Consider the following 8,052-nt stretch of genomic DNA (forward strand, 5'->3'; position numbering starts at 1 on the left):
TTTTTGTGTATGGTGTTAGAAAGTGGTCTAGTTTCATTCTTTTACAAGTGGCTGACCAGTTTTCCCAGCACCACTTGTTAAAGAGATTGTCTTTAATCCATTGTATATTCTTGCCTCCTTTGTCAAAGATAAGGTGTCGATATGTGCGTGGATTTAAACTTTCATGATATAGAATGCTACTGTTGTTATTTAGTTGTGTCTGATTCTTTTGTGACCCCATGGACTGGAGCCCACAAGGCTCCTCTGTTCATGGGACTTCTCAGGCAAGAATACTGGAGCGGGTTGCCATTTCCTTCTCTAGGGATAGTCCCAACCCAGGAATTGAACCCCCATCTCCTGCACTGCAGGTGGATTCTTTACTGCTGAGCCACTGGGGAACTTCCATATAGAGTGCTAATACAGCCTTGCTACTTAAAATTATGTTCTAAGGATCAGCAGCACTGGCATCACCTGGGAGCTTACTGTGAACAGAGAATCTCAGATTTCACTCCAGAACTACTGATTCCCATTGGCATGCACAATAAATTTGAGAAGCACTGTTAATAGAGATTTTGAAAGGATTAAGCTTGCAGACTGAGTAACTGACAGAAGAAATAGGCTTCTTTACAACTTCCCACTCATGACAGTAACACTAGCATCTTCAAACGTCTGTCAAACTAATTGTTTAATAGTCACTGTGATAGATTACTACTGTTACTAAATATCTTGTATCTCCCTGGGGAGGAAAAGAAAATACACTGTACCATCCCACTGATGTCAGACATGAATAGAAACCATAAGTCTTTTGGCAGAAGTGTTAAGATCCAACATTATACTTCTTAGCTCTTTTTTCCTTCTATCTTAAGACCAGGGCTATTTCATATAGTGGCTACTCCCTAAAAGGCTATTACACATACACATACCTGTGCACACACATCTAGTCATTCCTGTTTCTGCTCCTGGTTAAATTATAGTGCTTGGAAAAGAAAATTTCTTCAAGAATTCATACATAAGAAGCAAATCACTGACTAGCGGAAAAAGAAAACAGTCTAGCTTGCTTAAGACACAAGAATGAGATTATACCAAGGGTATCAAAATAAAAACTCTAGGAATGATAAAAGGATCTAACAGGGAGTACTGAACAATTATATAGAGGGGAAAATTGCAAACATAATGTAATAAATACCAGGAAGTGGAGAGAAGAAATACAGGAGATGAAACGTTCAAATCACCTAAGAGTTAAACAAACCCCACCTAAAACTGAAACGAGAATGTAATAATACCAACCTCTTAATATTTTTGCAAATTCTGCTTAACTTTAGACACACTAGGAAATACTTGCTTAAGGCAAACAAATATTATCTTTTAGTCACTCTTACTTTCTAATCATCCATTCATCATTTTATACATAAATATACATAAAACTGGAGAAGGAAATAGCAACCCACTCCAGTATTCTTGCCTAGAGAATTCCATGGACAGAGGAGCCCGATAGGCTACAGTCCATGGAGTCACAAAGAGTCAGACATGACTGAGCAACTAACACACACACATACATAAAATAGATCTGAACAATAACATCTACCCTAAAATTAGTAATATCACTAGATATTGGATTAGAGGTAGCTTTTAAACTTTAATTTTTGTTATGTATGACTTCATAGTTAGCACGCATTAGTTTTACCAAAGTTTAGAATCTAGTACCCACCTCTCAGTTAAGACAAACCATCAGATAACTGCATATATAAATTAATCATTTTGGCCCTATATGGAATTGTTTTTTACAGCCTTGCATTTTGTTGTTATACCATTGAACTACATTAAGTAATGGTGTTAAAAAAACAGCTTTTTGAAATCAGAATCTGTATTTACTATAAAGATGATAAGGATATTTTTTGCTATGTTAAGAGTTGCATGAGGATTTTTTTCTCTTTATTCTATCAGGAAAAGTCATGTTTCTTTTACCTAAGCAATAGTTTTATCTTTACCTTAGTGACATTGTGATTTATCCCTGATCACATTTCCCTTTTTTCACTGATTGCTAGAAATCAAAGGCAAATTTTGGGCCTTTCCCTAATACATTACTCTGACCTTAAAATATGCCCCTTTTTGTATGAACATTCATTCATTCAACAAAATGTATTGAGTCTCAATATAAGTTTGCTGGTGGCCATTGGGACTTTTATACACAGAAGACTATTTGCAATTACTTTACTTTTTAATTAATCTTTGATTTACTGAAGTGCAAATATAAAAATCCAGTTTTCCCTTAAGTCTTCAACTATGTCAGTGTATTATACTTACAAAACTAGTAAATTTTAACACTTTCTAAGATCTTTCAATAGTTAACTCAGAAAACAAACTAGATATCCTTAAATAATCCCATTTATAAACTAGAGTAATTACATTCTCTCATCTATACTAAAAGGCACTTATAAATCTACTATATTTTATTGTAAACACTTTAATTGCCTCTATAACAAGAAAATCTTTCTAAACTCTTTAGTAAATACATTACAATAAAGTTTTAAATATAATGAAAAGTTCTCTTTGGTATTCATTTTCAATTAAATTCTTAGACTAATTTACATGCACTCTAATAGGCCTAATTCTCTGAAATATAACAAATATTTTAAAGACCAAATACACTAATTATTCCTAATCTTAATACAAAATACTAGGTATTTAACAAATTTCATCATTTCTATATTTACTTCTGACCTTAACATGAACAAATCTTAATGTACCCACTAAAAAAAGCAGTGATTCTCAAAGTGTGGTCCCCAAATTAGCAGCATGAGCATTAGATGAGTTGTTGCTGGAAATGCAAACTATGGGGTCTAGCTCAGAAGTATTGAATCAGAAACTCTAGAGGAGGGGTCCAACATTTTCAACAAGCCTTTGGGTGATGCTGAGGCACACTAAAGTTTGAGACTTACTGCTTTATTGTAGCCTGAAATACTCAAGAGGCAGTTCTGTCCAAAAACACAGATAAGTCTTGCGTTCAGCCATCCTGTGAGATGAGCAGCAATTCTAAAACGGGCAAATCTACTCGTGAGAACCAATGGAATCAGGGAACACTGTTATGACTTCAAACTTCATCAAAGTTACTATCAGAGCAGACTGAGGCTGTTTATCTAGAAAAGATTCTTTCCCCACCTCCCACCTTAGGAAATGAGACTAAGACTGCAGACATCTAGGATTATCTTCTTCCGTGACTGACCAGTACTCTTAATTAACAGTTACCCTAACAGCTGGGCTTCCTTGGTGGTTCAGATGGTAAAGTGCCTGTCTGCAATGCAGGAGACCTGGGTTCGATACCTGGGTTGGGAAGAACCCCTGGAGAAGGAAATGGCAGCCCACTCCAGCAGTCTTGCCTGGAAAATCCCATGGACGGAGGAGCCTGGTAGGCTACAGTCCATGGGGTACCAAAGAGTCGGGTACGACTGAGTGACTCCACTTTCTAACAATTGGTACTACAAATCCTTTACAGGCACTTGGTCTTTCCTGGGTTCAAGTTAAACTATTATCTAACTCTTTCAGACAATCTGCATCTCAATTTCCAACCCGAAATGTATCAAAGTTTTCTTACACCTTCCTTGGAGTTTGTATTTTCAGCTCAGTCATTTAATATTTTTCTGACTCTAAAGAAATTTCAATGACAATCCATCTTATCCTTTACCTAAATTGTTTTAACTTTAACATCAAACAAAACAATCTTGCATTCTTCTCATGCTTTTTTCTTGTCTGACATAACTCTTAGAAATAGGAAGATAACACTCAAATGGATTTTGTCTCTCTCATTTCTCTGCCTAGCCAAGTTTCTTAATTAGGAAAATGGGTTAATAATAGTACTTACCTCACCAAGTTGTTATTAGGATTAAACAAAAATATTTGGTAGTAGCTGCCCCATATAAAGAGAAGGCAATGGCACCCCACTCCAGTGTTCTTGCCTGGAGAATTCCAGGGACGGGGGAGCCTGGTGGACTGCTGTCTCTGGAGTCGCACAGAGTCAGACACAACTGAAGTGACTTAGCAGCAGCAGCAGCCCCATATAAAGTGTTCTTAGCTGCTCTAATTGTCATTTTCCCAAAAGATATTGTTTTATTAATAAATGATAAAAGTAAATGAAAAGAAACTTTAAATAGGAGTTCAGATATACATATTTAAAGTATACTGTCACCAAGTGGGAAAATAGAGTTGCCATAACAGGGAAGTTTATGATAAAAACTATATTACAATTAAGTTGGAACTCTAATATTTATATTCAGAGCCCCACTGTTCATGGGGTTCTCAAGACAAGAATGCTAAAATGGTTTGTCATTCCCTTCTCCAGTGCATCATGTTTTGTCAGAACTCTTCACCACGACCTGTCTGTCTTGGGCGGCCCTACACAGCATGGCTCATATTTCACTGAGTTACACAAGGCTGTGATCCATGTGATTGTTTCGGTTAGTTTTCTGTGACTGTGGTTTTCTTTCTGTCTGCCCTCTGATGGATGAGGATAAGAAGCTTGTGTGAGCTTCCTGATGGGAGGCACTGGCTGTGGGGAAAACTGGGTCTTGCTCTGGTGGGCAGGGCCATGCTCATTAAACATTTAATTTTCTGTTGCTATGTGGGGCTGTGCCCCTCCCAGCAGTTTGGCCTGAGGTGACCCAATCTTAGAGTTTGCAAACTCTATGGTAGGCTATAGGCTCTATAGCAGGGGTAATGGTGACCTCCTCCAAGAGGACCTATGCCAGCACACCATGCCTCCCAGGATTGCTGCTGTCAGTGCCCCTGACCCCAAGGCAGGCCACTGTCAACCCACACCTCAGCCATACTCCCAAACAGTCACAGACAAGTCTGGCTCAGTCTCTTGTGGGGTCACTGTTTTTTTTCTCCTGAGTTCTGGTGCACATAAGGTTTTGTTTGTGCCCTCCAAAAGTCTCTGTTTCCCCAATCCTGTGCAAGTTCTATAATCAAATTCCACAGACCTTCCAAACCAGATTCCCTGAATATTCACTGGAAACACTGATGCTGAAGCTGAAGCTCCAATACTTTGGCCACCTAATGCAAAGAGGCAACTCACTGGAAAAGACTCTGATGCTGGGAAAGACTGAGGGCAGAAGAAGCGGGTGACAGAGGATGAGATGGTTAGATAGCATCACCAACTCAATGGACGTGAGTGTGAGCCAACTCCAGGAGACAGACAGTAAAGGACAGGGAAGCCTGGCGTGCTGCAGTCTGCAGGGTCACAGAGTTGGAGACAACTGAGCACCTGAACAACAACAACTAAACACTAAAAAAATATTTTTTTACGTACTTATAACTACATGATCTAGTAAACTGACTATAGTGATGCCTCCAAACATGAGCTATGCGCAAGGCCTAAAAATTTTTTTAAATCATAAAATAATTTACTCTTTGTTTGCATGCATGCTAAGTCACTTCAGCAGTGTTCGATTCTTTGCAATCCTGTAGCCTGCAGCTTGCCAGGCTCCTTTGTCCATGGGGATTCTCCAGGCAAGAATACTGGAGTGGGTTGCCATGCCCTACTCCAGGAGATCTTCCCGATGCAGGGATCAAACCCATGTGTTTCCTGCAGCTCCTGCACTGCAGGCAGATTTTTTACCACTAAGCCACCAGGAAAGTCCAATTTACTCTTATAGCAGGAACAAAAATGGGGTCATATGGTGTTTTCTTTGTAATTATTATTAACTAGAGCAATGGTGTGATAAGCTCCTTAACGTGTCTAAGTCCCAATTATGGTTTTCCATAGAGGGGACTATAATGTTGGAGTCAGCAAACACTATAAACTGTAAGACCAAAAGCAGACACCTTGGAGAGGAGAGAGACATTAGTAACAGTTAACAGTCAGTAAGTGGTCTGTTTTTACAGAAAGAGTAAAATCAGAAACAGATGACCCAAGTTCTATTAGGCCCATCCTTCAATGGTAAAACTATTTTACCATCATCGTTACTGAACATGAAATGGTGACGGATAAGGTCACTAACAACAAATGGAGTCCTGGAATACAGCCAATCTCCAAGTGTGGAAGTGTCTGCACAAGATATACTGCTACAACACACAGGATACTTTAAACTGAAGGAAGAGTAATGAACAACAGAGAACTTAAGCAGCTGTTAAAAAAGTCTAAAATAATGGTAGTCACAAGCAAAAAGAGTAGAGGAAATCCTTGAAACAGACTAACAGATACTCATTCCAAAGGACACAAATGCAAGGAAAACCCTACAGTCAAAGCCAAAAAAATAGAGCTCTTATTTTAAGCAAAGGTTGGACTAAAAATTAATGAAGAACCATTTACTTTTTACCTGCATATGTACATGTTGCCTCTCAAAGGAATTAATTTAGAAAGCTGTACTTATTCAAGAACCAGAGGGGGTGATCAAATTATTGCTGAACATTCATTTCTTGAACTATCTTCAGAACTCTGTAGGCATAACTGTATAGACTTACAATATTTTTAACCCCAAATGCTACTTTGTAGCTTTACTTCCCAACATGTTCACTAATCCTGTTCCAAATGAAAAAAAGAACACCAGAGTTGAGAACCTTTTAGCCCATCTAATCAACCTCATTTACAAATAAGAAAATATAGGCCCAAAGAGCAAGTAATTTTCACAAATTCTTTCAGCAAGTTAATGGTAGGAAGTACCTACCCACCTGATGGTAGCTAGAACTGTGACATCACAAGGGTTCTGTAACTTGTATCAGAGACTTGGGGGCACAATGAATATTAAAGACTGGGCCATGAGTACACAAGCCAGCTTCCCCAGAAGAGGACTTTGTATAATACTTTGAAGCTGCAACTCTGAAAGAATGTCTGCTATATTAATAGCAGTGTGCTCAATAAATGTTTCTTAATCAATGAATCAGATGTGTATGTTTGGCCTTACTTATTAAAATATTCACCATATCCTTTCCTGGTTAAAAGTTGCCCCACATATTCTTCACCTGCCTAGAGGCTGGTCACATTTCAACTGTTTTCAGTAAGTCAACTGAGATCTTACACACACAAACAAACCTCTTATTCAAACACTAAAGTTCTAGTCCTCATCCCTGGTCCACCTTTAAGAGGATTTTGCACCTGATTAATGTTCTTCAAAACAGAAACGAAGTGCATACCCTTTCGTCTTTCTAATTTCATAAACAGGAGTTGTGAAGAAAAGATTTTATGTAAAGTGAAGAAAAGTTAACAAAAGGGACCATGCTAAAAATTACATTTTAATATTCAAGTTTATTCAAAGCTTAAACTACACACTTAAACACAGAGATCAACAAATGTCCTCACTGGTTCACTGCTTTAAAATAAATCGTAGGATGTGGGGTTGTGGATAGATTTTAAATTCTCTGTACTTTTCTCTAATTCCTAAACACTCTAATGCTCATATAATTTACTCTCATAATACCAAAATGCGTATCAGAACAGGTAACAAGAATCAAATATGACCGTGAGAAGTCTGAGGAAGCCAACGACATTGGAGAAGTTACCGTATGCAAGACGCCAATACCGCTTTAGCAAGGGCTTTAAAAATTTTCGTAGGGTATCAGTACCGTGTCATTACGATTGACTTTTTTTAAAGAATAGTATAACTCCACTATGACGAAAGAAAACACAACAGGCGGTAGAAATGACAACTGAGAAGTTTGTTACGTTCTGCCCCCTCAAGACAACACGCCTTTCAAAATACACGATACAAAAATCCGGGTTCCTGTGTACGTTACGCATTTTCTTTTTTAAAGTCGTAGTAAGTAAGCGTTGATGTGAATTCTCACATGTCAAATAAAAACAATGACCCAGCCCAAACCCAAGCCAGACAAGGCATTCTTAACGATCCACTGAGAGGAAAAACACGAGGGTCATAATTGATTCAATATTCACCTCCCAGTGGGAGGGAAAAACTTCAGAGCTCCTACCCTTGAAACAGTTGGCACAGTAAAGAAAGTCGAGTCCCAGCGCAGAGAAGCAGGAAGAGCAGGGCAGGAAGAGACGCGACGCAGCCCCGAGGAGGTTTTCCGCCCCCAGCGCTGAGCTAGCGCTCGGCCTCCTCGCCCCCCGCCCCCCGCCCC

At 38.8% G+C, this 8,052-nt stretch overlaps 1 protein-coding gene across 10 annotated transcripts in view; it reads right to left on the reverse strand.

Moving 5' to 3' along the window:
• The window catches only part of OXR1 (oxidation resistance 1), a 446,019-nt gene that overhangs the window by 90,495 nt on the left and 347,472 nt on the right, over window positions 1-8,052 (reverse strand). Inside the window, exon 1 of one of the 10 annotated variants that reach the window (XM_010863476.1) lies at window positions 7,900-8,013. The exons of the other annotated variants lie outside the window; for them this stretch is intronic. The gene's annotated coding sequence lies outside the window, so the exon portion shown is untranslated. Of the gene's footprint in view, window positions 1-7,899; window positions 8,014-8,052 lie in introns of those variants that run through there. 10 annotated transcript variants of the gene reach the window in all.

The sequence above is a fragment of the Bison bison genome, unplaced genomic scaffold (genome assembly GCF_000754665.1).
Source record: "Bison bison bison isolate TAMUID 2011002044 unplaced genomic scaffold, Bison_UMD1.0 scf7180017864491, whole genome shotgun sequence".
Taxonomy (NCBI): Eukaryota; Metazoa; Chordata; class Mammalia; order Artiodactyla; family Bovidae; genus Bison; species Bison bison.